Raw genomic sequence first — 27594 nt, 5'->3', positions numbered from 1 at the left:
GAGACATGCTTGCAAAATGGAAGCATAGATAAGTCATGTGAACTATTTGACAGGATGCCTGAATGTAATGTGGTCATCAAAAGTCATGGTTGCTAGATATGCACAAAATAGATATATTGAGAGAATATTTTTGTTTAAGTTGCAACTACCTTGGTAGACATGCATGCAAAATGTGGGATCCTAGATGAATAGTTCAACTGAATCCTCATCCTACAGGAAGGCTACAACAAATACATAGTTCAATTGAATGGTCTATAGATACCATCAGGATCAGCATTTTGAACAATCCATTAGGATCCTATTTGTATTGGCCACTATTCCTATATGATTTGTAGTCATATGTGTCATGTTTTTGGCATCACATCTCACCACACTTATCGTTGTATAAAGTTTTATGTCTCTACTAGTAGGCATATTCAACCTGCAATAAGTTTGTGACAGCTAATATTGAAAATCTCTTACTACAGTTTTGAAATAAAAGCTCCACTAAGTAGCCAACAACATTTCATCCATATTTTATATAATATTGAGCACCACATTTATCATATGTGTTTTCTATCTCAAGGAGCTTAACTAGACTAGTATTGGGTTGATGATGGCCTAATACTACCTTGATAAGATCCTCAAGACAAGACACATCGACTCTGAGCAGAAAGCATCCTGATAAATTCAAATTAAGTGTGGAATAATTAGAAAAGCTAGCATTCAAGTATTAAAAGGGGATGGAATAAAATATTTAATTTCTTACCAGTTCATGTTTTTTGATTCTACGTTGTTCTTTAAAATGTATTTTTCTACTGTCTCACAATCAACTGGACAATGAGCTTCCTTGGAGCACTGAAGAGGTTTTAGTCAAAATTTTAAACTATTTAAGTTTTAATATAATATATTAAAATCAAGAACAATATGTTGGAAAAGAAAAGCACCTACCAGAAGGACTATTACTAAGCACAATATAACAGAACTTACATTATAGCAAAAGTTGTGTGAACATTTGCAAGTGATATCGTAGCACCCACTTCCAATTGTGAAGCCAACACCACACTCACAGCTAGGAGCTGGACACCATTTGGTCTACAAGTACATCCAAAGAACAGTTTTAAGAAAATTACTTATTTCATACTCTCTACTAACCCCAAAAAATACTTCGGAGATGGAATAAAGATAAATCTATTAATAACAAACACAAGACCACAACATAGAGAAAGTTCTAAATTGATAAATAATAAAACATTTAGTACAAAAGGAATAGATACTCTAAATTATGTAAACAACCAAGAACAAAAACTCTGTATATGCTCATATGTGTTCCTCTATAACATCATATCAAATAAGATTATGTAAAAGAAGCATCAACAATTAAATTATCATTATTATCCCAATATAGGGAACATGGAGTGCTCTTCCTAAAGATTACTAAGATGGTAACATGTATATTTGTAGAGAGTTATTCAAAAGATGCTACAAAAAACAAAGTAAACTGCTCTGCAAACACACTCAATAAAAGATAACCAAATTTTATCAGTCTAAGTAGAGAAATAGAATAACCATTGAATGTATAATTTAAATGAGGCAGTCCCTTCTTGCAAAGAAACTAACTCAAGAGAAAAAGAGGTATATATGTTGTACTCTTATAGATAATAGAACAATAGACATCTATTTTGTTTTGACATTTCAACAGAATTGAGAAAACAATGATACAAGAACTTCAAATCTAATCCAGATGACATAAACTACAAAAAAAAAATTATCACATTAAAAAACTTTTGATATATGTAAGTCATGTGAACTATTTGACAGGATGCCTGAAGGTTCACAAACAAATTGAATTTTACCTTTACATCTCATCCATACCATCTAAAGTAAACCAACTCTAAACTATCAAAACATAGTTCTAAGCTTCTAACTTCTATGTAGTACATTATATGCATAAATTTAGATGCAATCATTTTTTACTCGTGTACCTCCCTGGATAAATCCCGTGGCACCATTTCTTCTAGATCCCTTAAACTCCAATTCAACGCATCCTTGATCTTTGTGAATTTTACAAGGACAAAATCCCTAGTAACTACCTAAGAAAGCAAGCACATATATGTGAAAATCACATAACCTAAAAAAATTCAAAACCTCTACACTTATCAGTTCAACTAATCAGTTGCTTAAGAATATGAAGTTGAATTGTGTGACATCTATTGGAAGCCACCCTCAGATGTCAATGATCTTAGCCCAAATGTTTAAAAAATGGCTTAACTTTAGCTTTTAGACAATCCTGTTAATAGTTTTAAGCCACTTTGGATACCATTTGTTTGCCAGAAAGTCTATCTTGAAAGGAATAATAGTACCTTTAGAAACAAAAGCAGAAAGGCAAAGCAAGCTATGAAGATAATAGAAGGGTGTGTATACAAAACTCGAGAATAGAAATAATATAACAGCCTACAAACAAATGGACTCAAAACAAAATGCTCTCTTAGGTCAATTAAATCTTCACAATGACTGAAATTATGTCACTAAGATCATGCTATCCTCTCTGTTGGTTAGAAATAATAAGATTTAAGTTGGAATTTCAAGATTTATTCTTTTGAGAAGGAAAAATGTCAAAATATTTTCATGTGTTATGTTTTAATTTTAAGGTAATATGGAAAGCTTTCCTGCTTTAAGTTTAGGATATAAGAAACACAAATTCCCAAGTATAATTATATAAACAACATATGGAATGGAAAGAGGATGAGCTATTCTAACTTTGGGGATTTTGGAATGGCATTTACTATGGTGGATGTTTTTTTTATCATCCCTTGTACTTCTATTATGAAAAAAGTAATATGCAAAAAGGGGCCATTTGAAGCCTAGTTTGTAGAGAAGCCCAGTAGTTTTCCTTCTGCAAAGTTAGATATTAATAGAATTGTTCCAAAATAAAAAATCAAGCAACATACTCAAGAAGGTCAATGACACAAACAGAAATAAAAGCAAAAACATTTATAATTCTGAGTTGTTTCTGTACACATTTGATTGTCTTCGTACGGTAGGTAATGGCTACCAGAGAAAGTTCCTCAACTATTCTGGTGCATCCAATTATTTGTATGTTAGAGTGGAGAATTTAACTAAAGACTGACTCGACTCAATAATACTGCAATATTTGAATGATGATGAATCTTATATTGATTGGACTGAGGAACCACTTCTCGACCTGATGATGGCAAGGAGGCTAATGAATGCAAGCATGGAATTCAATGTGTTGTTTTTAACAACCTGGGAGTTATCAAAAAAATAATCTAATTTACATTTTCTTGTGGATGTAGATTAAGAATGTAATGAAGTCAAAGGATCTCAATGCAAACACTTGATGTTTCTAGTTTTTGGTTACCTAATGTTGGAGCTGAAATTGTGTTTACATTCTTTTTTGCAAATTTGTACATCAAGTACTTCCATTATAAATTTGGAATTTCCTACTGAAATCCTGGCTTATGATTTCATATTGGGAAATGAGGTAGGGGAGTGGGGAAATGGAAGATAGAGATTCTTAACGTGACATGAAATCCTATCATAGGGATATGACACCTTATAAATAGCTTGTAGTAGTAAATGGAGAGGTATATCATACATTAGAATAGCAAGCTAGTGATGTCCCACAAGGTGAACAGTGGCTTGCATTAGTACCATGGAGAGTGAGGATACAAATGTATCAACTTTGAGACATACACCCAAAAAATTGCTTCTAAATTGGAAAAACTTTACAGTGTTCCACAAGGATGTGTCCCCCTCAAAAAACCACATCCCCAATAAGGAATGTTTCCAAGACTATGGAGCTTGGGGAAAATATCCCCCATAATACCAATAGCTCTACCACCTCTGATGGGGATGCTTCTGAGTTGCTTGATGTAAGGCACAAGCCAATAATTACTAATTGCAACTTGTAACCTTGTTGAAACTAGTTTTCCTTCCATGGGCACTGAGAATTAATGCAACCAATGCCTCATAAACCACATCTTACAATTGTTATCCACATAGGATAGTAACAACAAACACATACTCCAAACAACTATTAGATTCTTAATAATAGTCCAGACATGATAGCAATGTAAACGCTAACAGGAATAATTCTACAAAGTGGATGAAAAATAAAAATCAAGTCTTGTTTCGGGAATCCAACATAAATTTCCCTCCATGATCTCTATCTATTAATAGATGTAACTTTAGAGCTAACTGCATGTAAGCATGATCTTCAGAGACTAGGATTCCCCACTACTGTCAAATGAGTAACAAGTAGGTCTAGAAGTTTCTTTGGTCACTATCCCAAGCTGGTGTCTTATAATTATTAACTATTCAATCAATTGTAGAAATAGCTTCAAATTCACTGTGCTAGAATTGTATTAGTTAATTGCCTTCAAAATGCATATTCAAATAATCAAATTTAGAAAAAAATTATCATACCTGTAAAGCAAGACTCAATCCCCCATTCTCTTCTTGTTCAAAGTACAGCAACTATTTTATAAAACAATACTTAAATAAGTCTTCCCATTTCAATTTATCATAGAAAATGATTATAATGAAATATTAATGAATATCTACTTATAAGAAATGAATGTTAATGGCACTGTAAGCTAAACATACACAAGAATACTCAATAACACCCTGAAAGTGCCAGTCACTTAATGCCTCAAATAATACACATAGATGTATGGTGGATCAACTAAGAAGAAACTGTAATGAATACAAGCCATCTTAACTAAGCACAAGTTTAAAATCCATAATATATAATACCTTTCCATGTTTACTAAGAACTTTGGAGTCTCAAACAACAATTGTGTCCTAAACTGCCAATACAATTGTTGTAAATATGATGTGATGATTTTGAAAGTCTAAAAATTGTAGTTCAACTAGTACAATTGATTCCATCATGAAGCTTAAGTCCATATTTCAACTTCCTCAAATTTTTGGGACATTTTCAATACATTTCTTTCTGTTTAAAATTTTTTGTATGCACATCCACCATCAAGTGCATCTCAGGTAAGCTATAGACAAACATAGCTTTAAGATACGACATGGTGCAGCCCCAACATGGTTGGTCTCAAGATATAAAACAAATAGGATCACTGAATCTTGAGAACATCAAAGTATTTTAAATTAATTGGCAGCAAGCAATTTTTATTATAAAAAAATGGTCAAGTCCTGTAAATATGCACAATAATAATATAACCAACCTTGAATTTTCTTTTATCAAAGGATATTACTTGTATCACTAAACTTGCCTCTACTTCTATTTTTGTTATTGTAACAGAATAAATGTGTGCAAATTATTTTTTGACTTGTTGCAGGATCATATCCACACCCAATGTTTATGGCATTCAAAACACAAGAAAATGAAAATTAGAAATTTAAAAAAATTTTAAGTTCAAAGAGATGATTTTTCCTCACCCTTTTATGAGCAGGCTTGCCTAAAATAAGTGGTCTGATTGTAACTGTACCAGTTAATGCCTCTTCCAAAATAGTTGTTGATACTGTAGTCTTTATGGGCACACCAAGCTTGTTTTAAACATCCAAGATTTCAACCATTAGTGATCAAAAGGTTGGAGGATCTTAGCAACCCAATTCCTTAAAGATTTCACAAGATATCACTTAAACTAGAGAGATACTGACCTAAAAAGAGTAGCAAACATGGTGTTCACTACCCCAAGACTAGACAAATCCAACTCCAATTCTTGGTTCTCAGATTCAATTTCCTGTTTCAGCAAAGACCTAAGTCTTAGTTTATTATATATGCTTAACATCAATACATGACACAATTAAGTCAAGTCTGTATGCTTCCAGCATAAGAAACTAACTCAAAAATCTACATAACCCATCGATTAAGGATAGTGCAAGGCAACTACTCAACTTCCAAAGAAACAATATTAAATTTAAATAGTATAATAAAGGAAGAAAAATGTTAAGCTAAAATTTATCATATATAAAATTATAACTAAATAGTAAAATATCCCAAAAATTTATGTAAACAAATTAAAAATCATACCTCAAAACTAACTACATCATACTGACAGCGCTTCTCAGGATCTAAGAGAATAGTATAAGAAAAGGTTATTTCCTTGAACCGTTTAGATGCTTTATTTCTCAGGTGTACTTATAACAATCTGACCTTTCACAAGTAACTTCAAATTAGTTGCAGTCTCACATGTCAGTTCAACTACTTTCCATCCTATATATTATAAAGTTTCTCTACTTTTAATACAATTGTCCCCACTACAATCCCCTATTGTCCCCTGCTCTAGGATTAAAATCCGTCCTAGAGATCCATTTTCTTGTTCCCCCATCCCCCCTTCATGGAACCCTATGGTGAGATAGGTTTGGACCCAAAGCATATTCCTTTCTTCTCAATTTGGGCTATGGAAATAAATTTATTAAGATGGTCAAATAATATCTAATTCTTAGCATCTCTGAATATGGTTGTGTTTTTCTATAAAGTTATTTTCCATTTAATTATGTCATTTTCCAACAACACACTATGAGGGAGTTACAGGGTGACTTCTAAGACAATTTTATGTTGAAAAAGTGGAGTGCTACTTTGGACTAGAACCTTTAATAACACTTGCTATTCTGGTAATGATGTTAGCTTATGTGCATCACTAGGATTTGAGACCTCCTTTGTGTTGTAAATTGAGGCATATGGCCATTAGAGGACTGCCCTTTTTCTGATATGTTTGTCGGGCTTATTGCTTAGCTATTGATTTGTGTTGAATTTGTTCAATCTTTTTGGCTAGTTGTTTTTTGGGACTTAAATAGTAGTAGAGAGTAAACATTGGGTCAATTTTAGAGAACTGCTCATCAGCTACTGCATATTGTTGCAAGTTATTTTCAAGTGGTTGCATGCTATTGTTGATTAATGTAGCCTAGCATGTTTTGTCAATAAGAATCCAGCAGTTTTAGTGTGGGGAATTCTTTATAAACCTTTTTTTTGTAGAACTGGCCAATGGTTGCATTCGTTACAGAATTTACACAATATTATCAGTATATGGAATTAAAATTCAAATATAAAGGGAAAGACATGGTGCCTAAAGGCATTTTTGATTAATCAATATGAGTGGTCACTCCTAGGGGATGGAGAGGACTGTCCACAAGGGACAAATTGCACAGGTAACCAACTGCTCTCTAGTAAAAGGCATGCCTACTAGGTAAGCTTCAATTGTCATAATAACATTCATATAATATTGGATAGCCATAATGTGCTATTTAGTAATTTGCCTCCAGGATTAGTATTGGATAGGGTATTTCAATGCAACATAGAGTTGGAAATAGGTTCTAAGCTTGTCATGAACATCCTTTACTACCATCCACAAATGTACAGAGAAGAAAAAGAAAACATTACAAAGCAATTACTAGAGATGGATCACATCAGGCCAAGTTCTAGCTCTTTTGAATCATATGTGGTGCTTCTAAAGAGAAAAGATGGTATGTGAAATGTGCATAGACCATAGAACCTTGAGCGGGAAAATCATAAGGAATAGGTATTTTTCTACAATCAAGAATAGGTATCTGTCTCTCACGATGAATGGCTTATTAATGAGTTGCATGGAGCAATTATCGATGAGTTGCATGGAGCAATCTATTTTTATAAGATTGATCTCAAGTTAGGATATCGTTAAATCCATGTGTGCAATGAGGATGTGCACAAGACAACATTCATATTCTATTTTTGGTACTATGAGTTTTGGTCATGGCTTATGGCTGATAAATGCTCTAACGACTTTCTTGTCATGTACCCCCCATTGCCAATCAATAATCAAGTAAGATTTTTTTGTTTTGATGATATATTGATTTACACATAACATAGCAATACCATCTAAAGCATTTAAATATAGCTCTTGGAATAGTAGAGCAATAGGATATTTTTAAAGAAGTGGGCTAGTGCTAGGTTGGGGTTATAAATTTTCTCTACTTGTGCCTTGTTATTAGTGCTCAAAGTTTTCAGGTGGATCAATAAAAAATCCAAACCATTTTGGATTGGCCTCTTACTAATTGAATTGACATGGTTAAGGGGATGCTTTGGCCTTTATAGTTAATGTAGGAGGTTTGTTAGGTTTTGACTCTCAACCAAAAACTCCCATAACTAATATGATTAGAAAGTGCAAATTCTCATGGGAATGACATTTCCCAAGAGGTCTTCAAGAAGCTCATGGAGGTAATGAATTCATGCTCTATATTATGATTACCATCCAAATTTCTCACAACCATTTGTTGCATAGTGTGATGCATTAGAAGAGATAACTGATATGATTCTAGAAAATTGAAAGACTTTAAAAAGGGGTTCTCCATATATGACAAAGAGATGCTCATTATCATGCATAATGAGAAAGAAGAAGAGACAAAAACTAGTACTTCCCTAATAAAAAAATGTTTATAGAGAAAGAAGAAGAGAACATGCCCAAGATCTGGTGTTGCTCTTGAGAACGGTGATGTTAACTTCAAAGGCTTCAGATAAAACAACTCCTCTTCTTAACTAATAACTCTTTGTGTGTGATATCTTCTTACCTACTGCCAATGAACATGATATTGTAAGAAGACTCTAAAAAAAGATAATAATTCATGAATATCACCATGTGTTTCTACACATTTTTCCAATTGATGATGTAATAATGCCTACAATACTTCACCATATAACACCAATCTTGCCTTTCATGCCATAAAATCTCAAGATTTTCAATCTATGTGCATTATCCCTCAAAAAGGTTTCTCTTTGATTGTATGAAATTTGATAATCTATAGTTTCAGCCAGAGCTATTGTTGTTTTTTTATTGTACTTTTGACAAACCCATAAGGGAAAATAGGACAGTGCAAAGCAAACTAATGGATTGCTACATGTTATTTGCCAAAAAGCATAAACCTACTGAATCCACTTCATTTCTGAGTTTCCACATATCAATATTATCTCTTTTATCAAAATTTATATGGACCATAACTATTTAATTATTTTTAAATTTGGATGTTGTTTGTGAAAAGAGGATTTAATATAATACCAAGATAGTGAAATGAGTAAATAGTTGAAACTTGACTGACATTGCAGCATAATGGAAATATGTGTTGCTCATACATACCAACATAAGCAAAGAAAAGGCAATATAAAGTAGCAACAATAGATATTGGAATGGAGGAAAAGATTGCTCCAAATTTTCCTAGAATGACAAAAACACAAAATCAGCTCTATAAATTATTAGGTTTAAAATATAATATCCAAATACTATAGAGAATAGAGAACCCAGTTGAAGATGATTATCACCAAGAATATGGAAGAATATCATAAATCTTGTTGCTATTTGTATCACCCTATGACTTCCAACTTGTGTCAATGCCAAAAGACCAGCATTCTCACTGCATGTAGATAACACACAATTTAGAGTTCTAACATAGTCCTTATTCATGAGGGCCAAGATCCAGCTAAAAGTGCCAGGGTTCTTACACTAATACAGTGGACCCATTTAGAGTTCCAAACATCCCATCCAACAAGAGTCCAATTCCCTACAAAAATACCTATTAGATCTCTTCCCTAACCTTCCTCTAATAATGCTAATGTCGAGACACAAGGAAAATAGGAATGAGAGAAGTAAAGAAGAAAAGTCCACTCCTCACCTACCAACCTATACCTGAGCTTAGGATAGATGGAGGAGGAGTTGTGGCACTTGCGTACCTTGACACAACATAAAATGCACCACTAGACTACCAATTCAAATCACAAAAATCAATACACTTTGCAACATATGGATAATTAACAAAGTAGTTAGCAACTACAAAAACAATTAAATATGAAGACTGGAATTTGGAATTTGACAAGTTAACCTCAACGAGTGAGACAAAAGCAACAACAATCATTGCAAATGCTTGTCCTGCATCAAATATGGGCACTCCCCATTGGAATGGATAGGGAATCCTTATCCTACAGAGTAACAAGAATGAGTGAAAACTATTTTCAAAAATTTGATTTAACATGAGAAATTTGTAAGTCATCAAATCATCCCATGGTTTTTCAAATAAGAAAATAACTCATTGTTATCTACGAGGATAGAGAACATGCTATAATAACACTATTAACAAGTAAAGCAATGAACCATGTATATAAAATATATTAATAATGCAATTGCACTAGTATCAGAAGTACTTCACAAGACAAAATGAATAGGAATAGCAATTTTTTAAAGTGATAAAAAAAAAAAATAATAATGTGGCATTTCATAGAGAAATTACAACTTTCATTTTGGCACAATAGAAATTGATGAATAAATTGATAATAGATTGAACCCACATGAAAAATATTGACTTGCAAAATAATAAAATAAAAACCCCTCTAAAGCAAGTTATGTGCACAAAACTAAATAACCACATGCACTTGAGAGCACTGAAAGTGATATAGTTATTGACAATAGTAGAAATAAAAGAATGTATATAAAAAGCTTAGCTCAAATAGGAAATAACATAAAACACCGATATATGAACAACATAATCATTAAAAATTGACAAAGTAACTTACCATCTAAGTCTAGTACAAGGGTTATAGGTGGCCTTCACCTTGCTTGTTTGGGTAACAATATGGGTTGATATGGAGAAACCACTTCTGAGAGATCAAACAAACTTTTGATGAATAAATATGGGTCAAAATCGTCAAGTTCATTAGAGGTGCTTGAGTCATTGCCATCATTAACACCATATTCTAAAGACTTTTTCTGTTGCATTGCGAGGAACAAGCATGCCCCATCTGAGTTAAGGAAATCTTCAATAGATACATTGTCATATGTATCATCAGATGTTGCATTTTCATCCACAAGAGACCATACAATGCAATTTTCAGTGACATAAAATTCTTGTGATTGAATAAATTCATCTTCAAGCAAGCTTGTTGTATTTGTGAAAGAATCTTGCATTGTTGCAATTGCATCAGTATACACCCTGAACACATATGTGTCTTTAAATACATCTAGAGATGAATAAAAAGTAGAGGAAGTCATATAGTTCTCTTCAGATGCACTATTATCATTGTCTTGTATGTTGTCTGCTATATATATTCACTTATCATCAACCTTGCAACCATCAACTACAAAAAGAAAAGTGTTAGTGAGTTCATTATTCAATGCCCTGCCCATTTCTTCTAAAATATTTAGATATTTAAATCATTACATGAAATCTAAGAATTTAAATTTAAAAAGTGAAAGAATCTGAAAGTATGAAAATTTGAAAAAGGTGTATGTGAACCTTGGTACAAAAGATTGGAAAAATAGATTTCTTTGGAGCACAATAAACAAAATTGATAGAAACAAGAGCTATTAGAAATCCCTGAAAAATGGATTAGAAAAAGGCAACCAATTTCGATGGTAAAGAAGAGAAGTAAAGCATGTCACACAACTATCATACAAGAAGAAACAAAAAGAAAGCATTTCATGGTCATGGCTATGTAATACAAGGTTTCTCCTGACCCTTCAAATTTCTATTTTAATGATTAATCATTATCATAGATCTATGGTATATGTCCATAATGTCTGCCTGTTTGTAGATTTGGTTCATAACTTGAGGACTACCCAAGTTTGACATTAGTTATCTACAATGCACACAATCATTTATCCAAGTTAAGATGATGCCAAAAAACATGTAAAAAGATAAGGCTTTATAAAATATAGCACATTTGACATGTCACCATTTAAGGTTTTGTATAGTATGATCCTCTCTTGTTGCATTATTGATCAAATGTTGTCCATGATTTCAATAAAAGGAACCAAGAAAGATAATGACTAAAGAAGATCCACAAAGTGTGATAGGATGAAATCCTAACAAGATCAAACTTTGGTTAGAACCTATGTTTTGGGGATGTTACAAGTGGCAGAAATGTCAGGAAATTGTTATAAGTTGTAACTGTTTAATTTTATATAATGAATATAAACATTGACAATGAAATTGAAAACAATTATACTTAGTTGATTAGATAGTCAACTTTTGATTCAGTCGAAATGTCATGTACAAGAGTAAACTTGGTGTAATATAGGTTAAAACAAGATGTAGATGATTGGTTTACTTTTGAATGATAATCTTATAAGCTTAAGTATCTCAAGCTAACCTCAATGTCAATCTTAAATTATGAGCCAATTTTGAGGTGAGTTTCACATACCCTTGAGCAATAAAAAGCTTGCAAAATACCTCCCATGTCTTGCACTAGAAGAAATTACTAAGGAAAGATGTTATCTTGGTTCCTAAAACAACATTTTTAGTGACAGAGAAACAAAATTCTATACCTATAGAAGGATCACTTCAAAATGCATGGAAAGGACTAGAAATACAACAACCCTTAACACTAAACTAGTCAAAGTAGTTTAGGTGCTGTAATGCCCCACCAAGGGATCCAAAGAATTAACCTAAAGTTTGCCAAACAATTTTTTTTTTTAAAACATGAAAGTAAAACCATTCATAACATTTGCGGAAGCAATAGTAACATCTAACTGAAAGTAAAAATAACATAACATATTACATTCTTTAAAGATCCCTTAACGTTGAATTACATCTAAATCAACCATCACCTCCTTATGAAATAACAATGATACATCCAACATTCTTAAACCATATACAAGTGTCCTTTTTGTATCTACATTTTAGTTTAGCTCAATCATCCACTATACATGATATAAGGTATGAAAGGCTTAAAATAATAAACATCTATGTAAATAAAGTACATCAACATCCAATATTAATCCATGATGCAATTAAAGTAAATGGAACCACATGTCATACATGATACATCATCACAAAAGATATAATCATCCATCATAAAAGATAACCATATATCACAAACATAAATAACTAAGTGCACGGTTCCTCCCAACCGTTAATAGCATCATTAGACCATCGTGGATCCTAGCCATCCCTCTATGTGTAACATTCCAAAGCACCAAAGAGATCATCGGTATTATCATAGTAGAAATGTCACTCCTAAAAACATCCTACTAACATGCAAAGTAAAACATAATAAATCATCAACTAACATATGCAAATCATCAATGTAAGGAACATACCAGAAAATACATCCATCATAAGGTATATCATCTATCATAATGATCCAAGAACAGAATGAAGATAAATACCAACCAAGAATGCATCAGCCACGGTGTCTCAGATGGATCTCAAATGATAAGAGTGAAAAAAACTCTACCACCCGACCGCGTGGAACCTAAATGGTCCACTCCCATCGTGCTGAGGAGATAATCTCAAGTCCCAAAAATAGAATATCAAATCACATAGCACAAACATTTTCTAAAATAGGAATCCTAAAAGTATACTAACTCAAAGGTTCCGAACACAAAATCGACATCTAATCCCAGAGGCACAACAAAGACTACAAAGAAGACTCAAAATCTATAGAGGAGACTCAGGCTACATACTAGGGAGTGTCATCACATGGCTACTTGAGTTACCCTAGACTGGTCTCTCATTAGACCCCGGACCCTCAAGTGTTGAGTTACCCTGGACTGGTTGCTCTGAACCCCGAACCCTCAATGTGGCACATGTGGAAACCAAAAAGCCCTCTCAAGAAGACGAGGCACTTCTCCCATCCTTAGTCTATACAAGCACTCAAGGCATGGGTGGTTTAAATATCTCTAACTTATCTTTTTAGTGTGTTTTCCCCCCCATAAATTTTAATTACTAGATTATCACTTATTACATAACTTGCATTAGGTTACCCTGGTACTAACCACTTTGGGCCCCGGACCCCTATGCAAGCCACTCCCATAGTCATGTACCTATACAACCTCTCCTAAGCACATAAATTCATAGTTGTGTCCCATACCACAACACTCATAAAGATCAAACTCATTCCTAAACAGGCAACCTGATAGTAAGATGGTTCTCCCATTCAAGAATACATAAAAACTTCACAAAATAAACCTCATAAATATAATCTCCAATATGAATCACAATATCCATTGGTTCTTATCAAGCAACCAAGAATATCTCAAAATAATACTGATCAAAGACTCCAAAATGGTTGAGTCAAACATGTCACAACATGACATCATCAAGAAATAAATTAACATTTCAGTCTCATCATGGCAACTGGAAAGCAATCCAAAGATAACTGATTGATGACTCAAAATAATGGTTAGGTCGAGTCTCATACACAAGAATCTCAACTATAAAAATTAGTAATCACATCCAATACATAGAGCATTCCTTCACAAACCATGGTTGGGTTTATAAAGATCGAGATTAAAACATCATCATGACATCACAATCACATAACCCACAAGCCTCTGGTAGACGTCCTATAACTGGTCAACACTAGTCAACCCAAAACCCAAAACAAATAACATATAAAAAACACAATGCAAACATATGTTTTGGTTTACATAGTTGAATTAAGTGTAGAGGTTTTCCAGTTTTCATTTCAAGTATACTTCAAGTGTCTAAGTTTAATCATTTGACCTACAAGTCAACCCGTTTGTTCCCCGAAAGCATTATCCTTACATTCTTAAGAATTACATTCTAAGAATAACTTAAGGATAAATACTTTACTCATTAAACTGATCATCATTGACCCTTAATTAAATTGTCTTCTATATTTAACCATGATCCATATTCTAATTGATTAACCTTTCAACTTTTCTAGGATCAATATTCGTTATATTATAAGAGGACCAATTATCATTATTCGAATAAGAGATTATAACTTTATTAGAATGACCAATTAAATCCATCAATTAACATAGGTACGCAATCCATGACCTTTAACATTCTAATAGTTCTCAATTAAATATTACTAAGTCTCACCATTAAAATATTTAAGGTCATTGGTCAAGTCATTAGAATAAGACTTATCAACTTCGATATCAATATTTTTCAACAATCTCGTTAAAAGATTTATATCAATTTAAATCTCTATTACATAACATATTTATTAATTAAATCTAATTAATTCTAGTTAATTGATTTAATTAATAATTACACAACCATACCATCGACCCAATGGATATCAATTGACCATTAACTAACTAGAATTCTGTAAGATAAAAGTCAACTATAATTCAATACTCAAATGATCATATTAATAATTCAATAATAATATCTTGATAATATTTAAATATAAGCTATATTGGGAATCTTAATAATAATTTCGTGTGACCACACTTGTCATCTCTCACAGAATACCAACATTCCCTTGACAAATTCGTATTATCATTAATCATTTCAAATAAAACTCTATCGCACAACTTAATTATTAATATCATAGTTATAATATCAACTCAATGAATATCAATTTATTACAAATCAATTATACTTCAAATCCAAAAACTAATATCTTTACAAAACTTTAATCATTAAATAATTCTCCACTAGATTAAATCTAATCGAATTTATTGATAACTATCTACACCATTATTTATTAATAGTTTGTTAGACCCAACAAACATTAATAAATAATAAACTCATGAAAACTATTATTAATTGATCTTAAAGAATCCTTTCAAACTTCATTGGTTAATATTTAACTAATTATAATTTGTAAGTTATAAGTCAACTACTATTTTCAAATTTAAAGTATTTTCTAGGTAGAAGAGATTCCTGATTCCACCCATTTTATATTTAAATGATAGGTGCAATTACTCGTAGTAATTGATTATTTTAAACTATCAAAATAATGCTTATCAATTTTCAATTAATCAATCTATTGCATAACTTAATTGATAACTCAATGATTATTATCAAGCAAGAAGACTTCCTTTAACCCTATAGTTATCCCGTTTAAATAGTATAATCCTCGTAATGTTTTGAAATCAACCTTTCTAAACTCAACTAAGGGTAAATTTTTGAATCATTACAATTTAATGTTCTCTCAAGAGATGGTTCCGATTTAATCGTAGTATAATGAATTTTCTTTCCTCTATCTTGACCAATTAGTCTCGTTAAAACTATTTATACCATCACTCATTAATAATCGTATCCATTGAATAATGATCTCATTAATAATTCAATTATTTAATTCCACTTATTAATATCTCTTTTCTTTTAATTTTTCCTCATTTAAAAATCCATTTACTTAAATTGACTAATAATTAATTACACTTCTTCTACTAGTAACTAATCTTAATTAAATTTGATTTAATTAGATTAGATAATAAAACATATAAAACTAATGCATATTAATAAGATTCTACTAAGGGAAGATTGCAATAATATATTTAATTCATTCCATGCTTTGATATATTATTTTTTTTGTGAAGTTTAAGCATAAGAACTCTTGGTTATGGAAAATGGAGAAATATTTGTCCTTGAATAAAATAGTCCCAGTACGAGGGCCATATCTCCCTAATGAACTGTTGGATCAGGCTGAAATTGAAATATGTTGGAGAGGGCCAAATTGCGCCAATTCTGACTAGAGCGATCGAATAAATTTGATCACAATAACAAGTTATGAATGATTGAGTTCGGGTCTATCCAAGGGGCAATGACAGGACAATTTGTGATGAATTAAGAATTTTCTCTTAAAATAATAGTTCTCTAAATTTATCCAATAATTTCACTAATAGATTTGGCCATAAATCTTGAAACCATTTTCAAATCTATTTCAATTTGATTTTAATTCTAACCCAAACCCGTTTAGATCTAATTTCTTCCTTAATTGGTTCTAAAGTTTTTCTATTGTTTTCTTCTCAACCAAATAGCATATCTAGATTCCAATTTCAAAATTGCAAATCCAATCACAGAGAATATTCAGACACATATAGCAGACACGATGAAGACAGAAAGAGAAAGAGTGCAAATAAATTATGTGATTATCACAAGTGCACCTGGACACTGATGCTAATTTTCCATGCCTCAGAAGTCCATAGAGAATCCCTTGCTTCTCCAACATTCGCAATTCCTCCAAGATCCAAGCCAACCAAATCCTCCAAGTGACTAGAAGTGCTAGAAGAAGCATGGAAGCATGTAAAAAATATATAAGCATATGAATCTTCTCCAATGCATGTAAGCTTTGAAGCTTCCATCTAAGCTTGTAGCTTGTAGCTTCCATTAAGCTTCCATTCAACTTGTCCAAACACACTAGAAGAGCCTCTATTTAAAGGCCTCTAAGATGCATCTAGAGTGTGTCTAGAAACAACTATAAGATAAGCATGACAACCAAGCATGAGTCTTTTCCAACCTTCTAGATGAGTCTTAAGGTTGTAGACACCATGTGCTCAAATAAAATGCTAACTCCTAAGTGTAGACAACTAGTGCATACTTAGAGTGCAAACTTCTATGTTGTCTACATGACAACTCTCGAGAATTTGCAAACTCTTATGTGAGCAAATATTAAAATAATGCACAATAATTAATATAATATTTACTCTCTTTTTTTCCAATTTAATTTATTTATTTATTAAATCTCATGCACTAACTTTAATAATTTCACTTTTCAATCTTAATATATTTATATTTTAATCACATGAAATCTAGAATCTTTTAATAATTTTAAATATATTTTCCACTTTTAAATTTCATTTTCCAAAACTTAATTGTTAAAATATTTATTAGCTTTAATAATAATATTATTTAGTCATTTATTTAAAAATGAACTCCAAATATATTATTATTAAAATAAATATTGTCACATTCCAAATTTAAACTTTAAACTTTTATTTTCAAATTTAATTATTTTATTTAATTAATTTCTTAATTAATTAAATAAAATAAATATTAAAATATCATATTAATTTTTTCATTAAATTAAACCATTAATTAAATCTTTTAATTAGGCTTAATTAATAGAAAATACATCAAAGACTCATAAGGTAAAAATATGAAAACCGATCATAGCCAAAATACATACATAATCAAACCAAGGGTTTAAATCACGAATTACGTCATCTGACGTATTCGGAGGGTATTCAACTTAGATACTTGTCCTAATTTTCTAATTAAGACAAATAGCTTAAAGGGTTGAGATTTGGACTTGAAAATTATCTCCTCTCTCTTATCATTGAGATAATGTGATAGGGTATGCTCATCCTGGCAATTCAGAGAAGTCGATACTTGGTACTTGCAACCTGCATAAAAAACCATGCATGTACAAGCACAATATATACTAAACTAAACAGGAAATGGCAAGAAGTGGTGCATCATGTAGATCCTGACTAGCAGGTGACTATGACTCCCTTCCTTAACCACATCAGACATGTCATACAAAAGAAAACACGCAAAACAAACACGCACACCATACACATGCAAGTATGAGGTAAGTATCCATAAGAAAACACATATGATAATAAATCATCTTACTAATCATCATTAATAACTGAAAACAATGTAATGATCATTATCAATAATTGAGAACACTAAAAATAATCATCATACATACATCAAATGTAAAGTCTAAGTGATCTCATCACATAATAAACTGAATCCATAACACAATATCTAATAGTCTCAAAAGAATGTTGCTAACCAACAACATAAAACTAGCTCCAAAAGAATTCAGCAACGATAACAAAATGTGAACCAGGGGCAGGCACTACAGGTGCAGATTATCAACTCATTAATTAATTTTAGTTTTGAGAGGTAAATGGAGATTTTCTAGGTTCTTAACTTTTACATTGATATTTATTTGTATTTTATGTAAAAAGAGTCATGTACGGTGTCTATTATACCATTCTCTTAGTTCAATTTTTTTTTTAAATTATGTGAAAATTACATCTTTCACATGGATAAAGGTACAAGTGATTAGTTAAATTAAGGCATTAGGCCTTAGAAATATATTAATGATTTTGGATGTATGTGGTTGTGCATAGGCATATGACAACTATGCCTCAACCAAGGCATCATCTAAACTTATCTAGTAGGTAGTTGTGGCTTGAACTTGCGTCTACACCTGCATCAAAACATATATTGCATCTTTATGAACTTTCACATAAGCTATCTAGTAGCACTAGAGTTTGCATTTTTAACCAATTTTGGGGAAAGGCACTTTAGGGAGATTACTTCCAATAGCTACAGTTTCATGTTTTTCTAGTAATTACATATTTCTATTTTGCAGAAGTCAAATATTTTGCATGCAAACATTCCACACATCAACTGAGTTCAAATGTTTTTAGATTCCTCCACTTGTTTCAGATTCTGTTCAGTTTCATCTTTCATGAGGCTTGCAAAATATTACCACAATCTTTGAAGTAAGGCTCATAACATGCCTATATGCATATCCACAAAATGGAACAATGAACCTTCTAAAACTGAAGCAAGAGTATTTGTATCCCTATTATGATATCATCCATTCTTTTCACATGTATCATGTAGTTATATTACCATTGTATTGAGTTATATTTAACAAACAATGTGCCTTAAAACATTTTCCATCGGCATGTCATCTAATTATTTTTAGTTTTTATTATTTAAATATTGATCAAAAAAAATAATAATAATAACATTATGATACACTTATTCCATAGGTATTTATCTAAGTTCCAACTAAAAAAATGCTTTAAGTTAATAATAACTTACCTTATTATAATAAGGAAGGTTATCAAAGGGGAAGGTTTCCAACATACCACCACTAGCACAATTAGTTGAGGCTTCATCATCAGGCATATGACAAACATGTGAAAATTGGGTGTCAACCACAAATTGATGTGTTGTATTCATGCATAATTGTACAAATAGATAATAGTTTTCTTATTTACAAATAGGAAATGGATCCAAAATGACAACTCTTGCATTTATTTCTATTGGCAAATTTAGAAAAAAAATAAATTAAGTTCAAAAATATTCACAACTTTTTTGCCAAAAAGTAATGTTCACTTTGAATGTAGATACATATGAAAAGACAATCCTAACCTAAGGTGACCTTCAATGTTTTGTCTTCTCAATGGCTACCGCTAAGCCACAACATCTAACTATTAATTAGCAAAAAGCACAGGCAGAATTCCAATACAAAAATAATCTATTCTAGTCTATAATAATGTTTTATTTAGCTATTAGAAAAGTCAAATTCCTAATTTTATTTTTTTAAATTATCAAACTCAAAAAGCATTTAGGAGAAGCTTGCCCATAAATAGAACTGTCATTACAACAATTTGAAACTTAGCAGCATTCTTTGAGAATGAGAATGTATTATAGCCTCTCCTCAAATATTAAAGTTATAATTCTAAGACAATTATTTCACAATCCCAACTGTATCAATTGAATCTAAAACATATTACTTCTGAAGTCTTTGTTTAGAAACCTTACATAATTAAATGACTCCCAAGATATTGACATCTTATGGCACATTAATCAAGAAGAAAATGGTTCTACAAGAAATGCAATCAAGCATTATACAACCTGTTGATCATTGCAAGAGTCATTTGCCATAGAAAATGTGAGTCATAGATCTTGAGTTTGACAGTCATCATCAGCTAACTCTCTTTTATAGTTGGTATCCTTGACTCATTTTCCTCCAACATATTATGACTGGCCATTGCATGACTTGGTGAAATGCAAACTGAAACATAATTAGGATACTAGTCTAGGCTTTTGACAACTTCAGCTGGTATTACTTAATGGTAATGAGATTGAAGGATGAGTCCTTGAGGGTTTGTAGGTCATTTAATGATGGATCCATCATCTCACAACACACTAGACCAATCAATCTTAAAACATTGCATGATTTGTGTTTTAGTAGTTCTAGGCATATCAATGAATGAATCAATGGAAGTGGCTATATTAAAAGGCATTTCAAATAGCTAGTTATTCCCTCTTTTTAATTGGGTGTGAAAAGAAGGAAATGATGATTATAGAGGTGCACTCCACAATGAGTAGGGTTTGTGTCATGGTAAGTGCTTAGTCATTGCAGTCAAATTTATTGTAGTACACCTTAGGAATGTCCCCCTAGGTCAACCAGTGCTAGAAGCGGAGGTCCTACCCTCCTCAATAATTGGTCCTAAAGGGCACTACATGGTCACAATGTGGCAGGTTTTGGCCCTAAGTTTGACATCCTAAGCACTCAAGAAGAGACCTACCTTAAGAGATTTGGTACAAATGCCCTCAACCCTCCTTGGGTTACTGCCAAAAAAACCCCACTCTAGTTCAATAAGCTTCTTTATGATCAACATTATATGATTCTTAGGTTTAGAAATAGTTGTAGGCTAGTCCTTATAGTCAAAATGATGAAGATAGATTTCAGTGTGTCTCTGTCAGATTACTCTAACAGAATAAATTAATCTATGTAATAAAGTTAACAAGATAGAATGTAGAACAAGTATTATTTAGATAGAAACATGCAAGAATGTAGGTATGAGCAATTAATTTAATATTTCTCACTTATTATGGAGATAATGAAAAGACTAAAGAGGTGTAAAAGTAAACGAAATCATAGTAGCATGCCATTTACATAGCAATGGTAAAATTACAAAATGTAAATGGAATTCAATTACCCCAGAATTGAAATAGCTACAACTAGGGAGAAAATATATAATACTATATACAACCAAAAAAATAAGGGCATTCAGATAAATTCCATGGGAAAATCCCACTCTGAAGGGCTTCAAAGATGTAGAATAAGAAAATGTAGAAACTACTATAAACTTAATTTTTTTGGAAAGTTTAGAATTATGTCTAAAAAATTTATTTGGATGATTATATTACTTCTTTGATCATTTGTTTATCCTTGAGAAGTAGTAGGTCCCATCGCTCCTAATTGTAACAAATGAGGTAAGTTTTCCCGATTTTGGTACATGGTGAACCATTTTCTCTTTTGCCAAAATTGTCCAACTCTAATGACTGGATGGAGTGGAATCTGTCAATTATTCATTTCATTGACCACTATATCAATGATTTGATTAGTAGTCATTTTCATGGTATTGGTCATGGTTTGTTCTTGTGCTCTATAGTGGCTTAGCAACATCTGATATGTGCATGAGTGGTGGGATTTATGGATAAGGTAATTCTACTTTGAGCACTAGAGGCGACTTGTGGTAGGTGCCTGCATTATCACTTGTCTTCTTATTGATGGCCGAGGTCACTGTTTTCCATTTAGACCATTGACCTACTCTTTTTGAAAATGCAACCATAAATTGTGTTCACCTAAAACTAATGAGTTCTATAAAGCTAATCAAACTATTGCTTGTATTTCCCACTATTATATGCTATAAAATTTTGTGAACCTGCTATCTTTGTCAAATGCATACAACAAAGTTTTTTTCTTATCTAGTTCCCTTTTAATGTGGGGTTAGGCCTCTTCCAACATGACACGTAGTGCTACATCAATGGATGTAATTTTTTGAGTAAGCTTTTTGAAATGGATTGTATCTTATGAAAATACAAAAGTCTTTTGAATGTAGCTGCATGTTAGTGTGAATAAGGTTATTTTCTATCTAGCTCTTTCTTAGCTCTTTTCATGCTAGGTTAAGGTTAGTTAGGGTATCTTCATCAAATGCATACAACGAAGTTTTTTTTCTTATCTAGTTCCCTTTAAATGTGGGGTTAGACCTCTTCCAACATGACACATAGTGCTACATCAATGGATGCAATTGTTCAAGTAAGTTTTTTTAAAATTATTCATATGTGTCGAATCATGTCTTCAATCTTACATTGTGCATCAATATCAAAAGGATCGGCATTAAGAAGTGCCTGCCACATACAAAGCCCTTATAGAATTAGAAAATAAAAAAGAGGCAGTACCTTAAACAAGAAAAAATCTATATGTCTCAAGCTAAAGGTTAGAATTAATATAAGTACCGAAGAATTATCCCCCTCCAACAACTAGCACTTTATTCTCCCATGCTAAACTAAATGAAAAAAGGAAATAAATAACTAGTATAATAAGATTGAAGTTTAGATACAAGTTTGAAACATGTGTAATCCCTACGAAAAATTAGTCATGACCATACTTTTTGGATTTGACTGTAGAACAGGTGTGGCATGCTAAGTTTGAACCCAGACTTGGAGTCAACACCTTGATTTGGCAGACACTTGGCAGATTGAAGAAACCAGGAAATATAGAGAATTTTTAGTGAACTAAATGCTTTTTCTGTGCACACTTCTCCTAATCAGCTTTAAGAGAGATATATATTTACGTAACAATATATTTTGTAAGCCATTGTTGTACACCATAGCCCAGGGGCATCATAATCAACCCTAGATCCCAAAAGATCATACATCCAAGCTTTGATCTTTCCATCAATGGCTGTAGAGAAAATGAACTATATGCAAAGAAAAGAATTACAACCATCCTACCTTCCACATTATCAAGTAATGAAAGCAATGGTGAATGACTTGACATTGGGTGGAAATCAAACACCAAAACGAGTAGTGATGCAAATATTCTTAAATATTCAATTGCCATGTCAATACATCAAGTTTTGAGAAATGAAGTACCTGGATACTTTCTTTGTGGTGAGGAAAAATTGAATGTACAAGTGCTTCATGGCCTTCAAATGTATATTGTTTTTTACCAGCTATTGCATCCCATACCCGTAGCATAGAGAGGAAGGTTACCTCTGATCTCACATAAACTGGATGACTATAAGTAATTGAGATTTGATAAAAATATATATGGACAATATGCTTCGAAAAGGCAACACCTACAAGACCAATGCAAGTGTTTTAATAAATCAATGGAAAGAATCCTGACCCAAGCAAACATAATAATATTTACAAAGGGTATTTAGTGAATATGCACTAAAGTCAAATTTTCTATGCACTTCCTTTGAGAATACAAATAACAGATTCACTTACCAAGTACTTGCCCATCTGGGCTACAGATATAGTGGTTCATTGATACAACTGGATCTTTTAATAGGGCTGCCTAACACAACATAATAGAAAGAACATATATAATTATTACCTAAATAAACATAGCACTATCCTCTTGAGTAAATACTAAATATATTTGCATGTTCCTTATTAAAAAATTAAAATCAAAATTCAAGCTTGTTAAACTATGCCTACATGTATTGGCATTGAGCAAGCAGAAATGTCCCAAACTTTAAAGGTCCTTTTAGCTTACTTTTCCCTAGATGCTACCTCCCAAATTGCAATGTCACCATCATTTGTTCCAACTGAGAGATCAAATCAAAAATCAAAATCTCGAAAAAAAACCAAAAAATATTATTTACTTACAAAACCAAAGCCACATCTTTGTAATTGAAGGAAGAATTGTACTTCATGTGGAATTACCTAATAAGATTGTTTGCTGCTAAGGATGAAAATCCATGCTCATGACATTTGGAACTTGATTGAGGGTTTTTGCCACTATTTTGGGAAGATCATCTTAAGAGTACATGGTATGAGCACCCGGATAGCTCACCTTAAAAGAAAATAGTAATGCTGAGTTTTAGTATTTAGAAGAGAAATTCTTTGTATCACTATCAGTGAACATGCTAGAGCAAAAGAATAACCTGGAAAAGATACTCTACACACACCTCATTAGATTGTCCAGTTCGAAGAGGTTTCATAAGATGCTCAGAATCAATAGATTGATAATCAACTATAGGACCATTTGAAAGTGGAGTTCTAAGTTGTTTAAGGATAGCAACTGATGCAATTAAACAAATTGGAAAATGGAATTTTCTATGTATTGGAATATCCAATAAAAAAAATTAGATAATCTTACACTTCTTACAAGATCTAAAAAGGACAATGTTATCCAATATAGTTCATAACAAATAAAAATTCTTTCACATGCCACTGAGCTTGTGAAATGTGTCTCCTTATTAAAAAGTATATATATTTTATGCTTCTAGCAGACATGTCTTGAGATATGGTCAAGTAAATTCACCTATATTTTGAGGTGGTGTAAGAGATGCAAGCCCAGGAGCTACTACATAGTGTGGAGCAGAAGGATTTTGACTAGCCATCCATCCCAGAGAACTAGCAGAAGGAGCACCCATGGGTTGAAATGGTTGAAATCATATTACAAAGGAACTTGTCTTGTTAACAGTAACAACAAAATGAAAAAATCACTAAATAAAAAGTTAAAAGAATTGATAAAATACACAACTTAAATGAGTGATGTACCGGCTGATTCACATCATGGGGAGCAATAGGAAAGGTTGCTCCTTTTGGGAGTGCCCCAACAAGAGGGCTATTTGAAGGAGTTGGTGCTTGAGTTCCATTAGTAGGTGCACATGTATGATCTACAAATAATGTCTTTCTATCAGGATTGGGTCAATGGTTCTTACAAAGTTGATGCTGCCAATTAAGACTAAACATAGAAAATCTAATACCAAACTTTAGAATATAATAACCTTAACTAAACCCTTGTTTTACATTAACACTTTAAGATTATATGACATTCAACAAGTATTACTCAAACTTCTCACACCACTTTCATTAACTTAAACATTGAAAATTCATAAACCAAGTTAGCTAGCTACAACATACCTTTGATTTATGAGAGTTCTAAGACGATATTCTTTGAGGCCATGAAATTGGGGCTTGTCACGAAAGTGAGGATTGGCCTCTATCAATTTCTTAAGTTCCATTAGCATAACATTTCTTGTAGACTTGGACTCCCCATATTTAGATAGCTTCTCATTTTCCCTACATGAATCACAATCTTAGTCTTTAAATCATGTGCTCAACATAACACAACTCCTATACAAGCTCCCAGAAAAATAAATAGAAAATTAAACTTTGTTTGTCAATCATTCCAATATGAATACTTTTGTCAAAAAAGGGCTTCAAGAAAATGCAGTTGTATATCCCTACATGAGAATTTTAGTTCCCAATAATACATAATAATCTATCATAATTTGTATTTATGGGGAAACAATCAATTTCTCAAACTCATTATAGTAATGGACAATTTTAAAGTACAGGTGAGAAAATGAAGAATTAAATATTGAAAAAATGACATGGGACCTGAAGTTCTCCAAAGTAAGAAGCTGTATAATCTCCTTGAATAGCTCTTCATTAAAAGAAGAAAATACTTTGAGATCCTTCACTAGTATGTCCATAGCCTTAGCCTGATCTTGTCTAAACACACATAATCTCGAATTAGTTTTCCATAACCAATCATAACCACCATCTTTCAAAAATTCTTGGATATCTAAATCCCATCTAAACAAAAGTTAAGCAATCCTTAATATGGTTCCCACAAAGACATCTAGAAAAATATACAACATTTCCAAACTTTTTTTTTATGCACCTAAATTATTTACTATTTACAAGAAGCATAGATTTCTACAAGACTAAAATTTAGGTCATCGTTCTAATACTATTAATTTTAAAAAATAAATGCAAACTATAAGTATCTACAAAGGAACTTAAAAAACTTACTTGTCAAGTGCCTCTAGATATTTCTATTTTCTGATCTCAAAGAAAATTTTCATGGAGTATTGATTATCATCCAACTTGGTGAACCCAGAAAGGTAACTTTCTACCTCATCCCAATCCCCTGCTTGCACTTGATCCTCAAAGTACTTCATGTTGAAAAAATGCCCAAATTCTTGCTCCAATCTACAAATATCCACAAACCCAAAACATCAGAAGCCAACAAAACTGGATTCAAAAAATAAAAACACAAGAACATCCATTAAAAGAAAGATGGGTATCTTTTGTTTTCCATAAGCTTACTTGTGTATAGTTTACTTGAACTTCTCCTCATCCAAAACTTGTAAGATTAGGAACACGAGTTCCCTGCTCAAAGAAGTCATTTCTATCACCCCTGCCTCTAGTGCAACAAATCCAATAGACCACACTAAACTACAAAAATTACTAAAGAGTCCAAACTTCCCAAAACACGTGCTGGAAAACAATGTGAAAACCAACCAGAGCTAAACTTGCCTCAACGCACTACAAAAAACCATGTGAAAACACACAAAACCCAAATGAACCCACACACACGAAAAACATACAAGCAAAAAATGTTTCTTTTTTTTACCATGTAAGCCCCGTGTTGGTCAAAATTTTGACCAACACGGGGCTTACATGTAAAAAAAAGAAATTTTTTCCTTAACATTTCAACCAACCTAAACTTATTTAGTTGATGGTCAAAAATTTTGGTAGAAAAATGAGGTTAGATGTAGTAGTGCACGTCATCCAGCTACCCTTTTTTCACTAATGTCAACAGAGCATTGGGTTAAATTTGATGATCATCTAACCATCATTCCTAGGCCATTTTAAATTAGTGTGATAGACATTTGACTATCAAATTTAAACATATAGTTTTCTTGCTAGACCCCTCTCCAGATTACTTTTCGATTTGGTAGCCTAACTTTGTGAGCCCATAACTTGGACATTTGAAATCCAATTTAGGTGCAATTTTTTTTGAAATTAGGTAGAATTTCCTAAATTTTATAGTGGTTGTGTTATTTTCTATTTTTGGTGCAAGAATTGTTAGAAATTGAATTTTTTGGCAACTATACCTGGATAATCCTGCATTTTCCAACTTCAAACACTCTATACGGGCTCATCTGGTCACCTTTCTAGGTTCCATTTTCTTTGAAAGTGTATATTTTTTCATCTATTTTCCAAATCTGAAGTCATATTCTAGGATTGTGTGGAAAAAATTCTAACTTTCAAAATTAGGCCTTTTTCTGCATTGTAAAGCTTTGATTACTTTTTAGAATTGTTATACATCTAAGCTATAGTGCTTAGTGACATATTTGGGCCTCAAATGGTAGT

General features: G+C 32.1%; 2 pseudogenes; both read right to left on the bottom strand.

The window, feature by feature from the left end:
- Nucleotides 1-22474, bottom strand: part of LOC149553838 (uncharacterized) — a 105122-nt pseudogene extending 82648 nt beyond the window's left edge.
- Nucleotides 22475-22524: 50 nt separating this feature from the next.
- LOC149553837 (protein TOPLESS-RELATED PROTEIN 2-like) lies at nt 22525-26624 on the bottom strand (annotated as a pseudogene).
- Nucleotides 26625-27594: the final 970 nt, after the last annotated feature.

Source organism: Cupressus sempervirens, chromosome 6 (genome assembly GCF_028749045.1).
Source record: "Cupressus sempervirens isolate cs-2001-9-10 chromosome 6, ASM2874904v1, whole genome shotgun sequence".
Classification (NCBI taxonomy): Eukaryota; Viridiplantae; Streptophyta; class Pinopsida; order Cupressales; family Cupressaceae; genus Cupressus; species Cupressus sempervirens.
This window is presented reverse-complemented; position numbering and strand designations above follow the sequence as displayed.